This window comes from Galeopterus variegatus, unplaced genomic scaffold (genome assembly GCF_000696425.1).
Source record: "Galeopterus variegatus unplaced genomic scaffold, G_variegatus-3.0.2 Scaffold30928, whole genome shotgun sequence".
Lineage (NCBI taxonomy): Eukaryota > Metazoa > Chordata > Mammalia > Dermoptera > Cynocephalidae > Galeopterus > Galeopterus variegatus.
The window spans coordinates 1-5,223 of NW_007757039.1; the positions used below are offsets into that span (position 1 = coordinate 1).

At 52.3% G+C, this 5,223-nt stretch overlaps 1 long non-coding RNA gene across 1 annotated transcript; it reads left to right on the plus strand.

The window, feature by feature from the left end:
* The first annotated feature begins 1,464 nt into the window (after window positions 1-1,464).
* Window positions 1,465-2,598, plus strand: LOC103583935. Its single transcript, XR_549911.1, has 2 exons — window positions 1,465-1,751; window positions 2,277-2,598. It is a non-coding gene; the product is annotated as an uncharacterized LOC103583935 (long non-coding RNA).
* Window positions 2,599-5,223: the final 2,625 nt, after the last annotated feature.

Consider the following 5,223-nt stretch of genomic DNA (forward strand, 5'->3'; position numbering starts at 1 on the left):
TGTTCCGAAGGGACGGGCGAAGGCCTCCATTGCCCTCAGCCGATCGACAGGGAGTCGGGTTCAGATCCCCGAATCCGGAGTGGCAGAGATGGTCGCCGTGAGGTGTCCAGTGCGGTAATGCAACCAATCCCGGAGAAGCCGGTGGGAGCCCCAGGGAGAGTTCTCTTTTCTTTGTGAATGGCATGGCACCCTGGAGTGGGTTCGCCCCAAGGGGCCTGTGCCTTGGAAAGTGTCGTGGTTCTGGCGGTGTCTGGTGGGCTCTTGCTGGCCCTTGAAAATCCGGGGGGAGAGGGTGTAAATCTCACACCGGGCTGTACACATATCCACAGCAGGTCTCCAAGGTGAACAGCCTCTGGCATGTTGGAACAATGTAGGTAAGGGAAGTGGGCAAGCCGGATCTGTAACTTTGGGATCAGGATTGGCTCTAAGGGCTGGGTCGGTCGGAGAGGCTCCGTGCCTCTCCTCGCTCTCTTCCTGCATTTCCATCCTTTCCCTCCACCCACGGCCCGACTTCCAGCCCCCGTGCCCCACCGGGGTGGCTGGCGGGTCTTGCGCGCGACCCATCCCATGTGAGCTTTTTGCGGGAGTTGGGGTGGACTGTGGGGGGGGGGAGCGAGCACCCCTTCCGACTTCCCGCCTCCTCTCCCCCACCCTGCCTGGGGGAGTTATGGGGGGGATTGTCCCCCAGGCACGGTGGCACCAGCGGCCTGGTGCACAGCCGTTGGTCTCATCGTCCCGTCTGTGCGGGGGTCCCCTTGTTTCACGCCCATGCACCACTCCCCCTCCTCCTCTTTTCTTTGAGATGGAGGACGACCAGCTGGATGGACTGGAGGGGTGCTGGAGTGGGGGAGTGGATGGCGTCTGGGTTGACCAGCTGTCCGGCCGCACTGCCACCCAAACCCTCTGGGAGGGACCCTGAGGCATGGAGCCGGGATCCCCAGGGGCCCACAGAGGGCTCGCCATTTTCTGCTTCTTTTTGGTTGGTTCTTGTTTTTTGTTGTCACTGCTGTTGCCGTTGCTCTTGCCGCTGCTGCTGTTGCTGTTCTTTTTCTTTTTTCTTTTCCTCTTTTTTTTTTTTTTGTCCTTTTTGAGACCTGTCTCACCGCGCTCAGCCAGTGAGCACTGTGACTGAATGGGTCATCTCTACACGGGATCCGAACCCACGGCTGGAGCGCTGCCGCACTCCCAGTGCTGCACTCTCGCGAGTGCACCACGGGCTCAGCCCTTCTTTTCTTTTCTTTTTTTAATTAAAAAAAGTTTTTTTTAAAAAAAAGATGACCGGTAAGGGTATCTTAACCCTTGGCTCGATGTTGTCAGCGCCACGCTCAGCCAGTGAGTGAACCGGCCATCCCAATATGGGATCCAAACCCGGGGCCTTGGTGTTATCAGCACCGCACTCTCCCAAGTGAGCCATGGGCTGGCCGTCTTTTCTTTTCTTGTCGCTCTGGCTGTACGGCTTACTTTGCTTGCCCATCACGTGTTGTGGATCAACATTCGATGGACGTGCCTGAGATGGGGTGACACTGCTTCCTTGAAAACATTTTCTCGAACGGCGCGATGCTCACTCAGACTCCTCCCTTTCCTAGTTTTGTTCAGGTCACGATGTTGCTTGGCTCTGCTGAGAGGCTGCCACATGGAATGAGAACCGGAATGCCTGAGTTGAGAATTTGTAAGCGTGTTGGCGACTGTCCCTCCAATAAAGTCTTGGAAGACTACGGCCCTGACCCGAAGTTTAGGGGTCTCCTTCAAAGGTACGCTTTCACACTGCTCACACATTTAAAACTACCAAGTAGTCACATGCTTATCGTTATTGGATAGTCACACGCATACGCGCGTGCCCTCCTGGCGTGAGGAGGGGCTTTGGGGAGGCCTAGCGTGACCTGCTGATGGAAACTGGAACGAGCCAGTCAATTGCTCGGGGGCAGCTTGGAGGGGTGGGGGATAGCAAACAAAATTCAAACTTCTCTGAGGGCGGGCTGATATTTATCTTTTAACTTCCTTCTGGGGCCTGGGAGGCGCTGAAGAGCCGAGGGGGATTTTCAAACGACACCGTCTTCTAAGCAATTTGAACTTCATCAATCTACCATGTCACATGGTGACTGGTTTCATGGAAGCGAAGTGTGTATGTTAGGGAAGTGTGGGGGGGGGCGCCCTATCACTGCTCTCATAGTTTCTCCCATTCTGCTGGGTACACTGAAGGCCCCGGACCCACGTTGTACCCTCTGTCTGAAACTCTGAATCTGAATACTTCCTCTCCTCTGATCTTTCTTCCTCAGGGCACTTTGCCATCATTGTCACTCTGACCATTGTCCACCAGAGAGGTTGAGGCTGACCGTGCATCCCTGCTCCTGAGAAAGGGGTGGCCGCTGTGCTGCCGGTACCAAAATGACGCATGCTCGCTGGAGTGCCCTGGCCCCCCCTGATGCTCTGGTCCGGCCCTCTCCTGCTTGGGGCTGATGGTCGCCAGGGGCCCTTCACCCCCGTGTACACCTTGGCTTGGTGTGTTTTTCTTTCTGGGTGGGAACGGAGGGCGGTTTCCCTCGGATGGGATGTGTACAGACGTCAAATAAACCTGACAGATGTCCATAAAACAAAAAAGTGAACACGTGCGTCTGGAACCTGTGTCAATTGGGTGGGTGGTATTGGATTCGGGGGGGCCACCCTACCACTGTGACGGTGTTGATTGAGATGACACGAGATAAACGTCAAGTGTCCGGATGGATGGGCAGATTTCACGGATGCAGAGATGGACCCGACCCACACACCAGGAGGGGTGGAAACAGCCCCCACACAGCCCCTGTGCATGGAGGCTCATTCTGTACCCATAGTCGCCCTCGTCCCCGAAAAATGACTACTGAGCAGGGTGTCGGTGACATCTGTTTGGTTGGATTCATCGAAGTGAGAGCTGGGGGGAAGGCTTTCGACTCATCCACCCACCCTGCTTTTCGTTTTACTTATTTTAATTTTTAAAAAATTCTATCTATAGGGCCGAGCCCGTGGTGCACTCGGGAAGGTGTGGCACTGGGAGTGTGGCAGCGCTCCCGCCATGGGTTTGGATCCTATACAGGGATGACTGGTGTGCTCACAGCACTCACTGGCTGAGTGCAGTGCGGCCTGTCTCAAAAAGGACAAAAAAATAATAATTCGATCTATCGCTATACGGTGTAGTTGCTTTCCGTGTCCCTTTACCGGTTCCGCTTCCCCCCTCCCTCCCTCCCTCTAGCCCTCCCCCATCTATGTCCTATCTGTTGGCTTGTCTTAAAGAGTTCAAGGAATTGTGATTGTTTCACATTCCCCCCCCCCACTGTTTATTACTTTGGTTGGTTGGTTGTTTTTAGCTGTCACGGATAAGTGAGTGAAGACGTGTGGTGCTTCTCTTTCTGTGCCTGACTCTTTCTACTGTAAATGGTCCTGCGATAAATATGGGAGCACAGGTAACCCTTCGACCTGATGATTTCCATTCCCTGGCTATATTCACAGCAGTGGAATAGCCAGGTCGTATGGTAGGCCTATCAGAAATCATTTGAGGGGCCGGCCCAGGGGCACACTTGGGAGAGTGTGGTGCTTGTGAGTGTGGTGGTGCTCCCGCCGAGGGTTCGGATCCCATATAGAGACCGGTCCGCTCTATAGTTTCTGGCTGAGCGCAGTGCGGGCGCGACACCGAGGGTTGCGATCCCGTAGACAGTCAAAAAAAAAGACAAAAAGGGGGAAAGAAAGAAAGAAAGAAATCGTTTGAGGAAACTTTCTGCCTTTTTCCGACGGTCTACAAGAATTCTTGTTTCTCTGCCCCCTTGCCAGCATTGATTGTTCTCGGTTTTCTGGATATTAGCCTCGCGAACTGGAGTGAGATGTTATCTCGTAGTGGTTTTCATTTGCACTTCCCGAACCCTGAGGGGTGTGGATGTTGTGCCCTTTCTTGCATGTGTCTGCTGGCCATTTTTATCTCTTCCCTTGAGAGATGCCTGTTCTGCTCCTTTGCCCATTTTTTACTTGGGCCATCTGTTTTTTGACTGTGAGTTCCTTGTATATTCCGGATAGGAATCCTTTGTCAGATGTGTATGTCGCAAATATTTTCTCCCACTCTGTTGGTTGTGGTTTTGCCCTGGTCCCTGTTTCTTTTCCTGTGCAGAAGAAGCTTTTTACTTTGATAGGATGTTTTTCCTCTGATCACCTGTACCTCTAGGGTCCTATTCATCCCACTCCCAACATTGGACAGATCATCATCATCTAGGTGAAAAAATCAATAGACTGACATGAGATCTAGGTGCTACTTTAGACCCATCTGACTTGGCTGATATCTACAGAACATTCCATCTGACAATCTTGGAATATTTGGTCCTCTCCTCTCATCGGCACATGGAACGTTCTCCAGGATAGACCACGTATTCGGTCACAAATCGACTCTCAGCAAATTCTAAGAAATGGGAATTAATCCATGAATTTTCTCAGATCACAGTCCCGACCCATGGGATATTCAACACAGACCCTGGAGGGGGGAGTGGGAATTGGATGGGACAAGAGACGTGAGAAATGGAGACCAGACAGTATTCTGATCAAGTCTCGTTTATTAGCCAGAAGGTCACAGTTTATATAGACAGGAGGAGGGAATCAGCAGATAAGAAAATGAGCAGCAGATGGTTTACTGAGAAAACTGCAGGGCGGGTTGTTCCGGTAAATGGAAAATTTCCATTATCTATGGGAATTTTCAAAGTTACCTACACCCATAGTGCACAGGAGGGGGAGGGACAGAAGATAACAACAAACAAGGCTCTGAGGCCTCGAGGCAATAGCTGGGTGGGCTCTTTTGGCTCCGGACAGGCAGTCAGCCAGGCTCCAATGGCTCCGGACAGGTCCCCCTTTTTAATTTTTTCGAGCCAAGAGAACCTCTCGGGAACTGTGCCTGTCTTAGGTTGGGCCAATCTATCCCACACATGGTACCCGTCATAGGATTAGGCTGCAGCAGAGGCGGCCCTCCTGTCTTAGGTGGTGTGGGGATGTTACCCTCTTACCTGTCTCTGGCTATCCAGTTCAGCTCACAGAGGCAGCATTTGTTAAGGTGAAAGTAGTGGTATATAGGCACCACTTAGTTCTTGCATCTCAAGGCGTCGATAATGGACCTGTATAGGCCTTGCCTGAATAGCCTCAACTTGCTCTTTAATGAATGCCATAAGTTTGTTGAACAGAAAAGGACCCAAAGAAAGCAAAAGAAGCAAGCCCACAAGC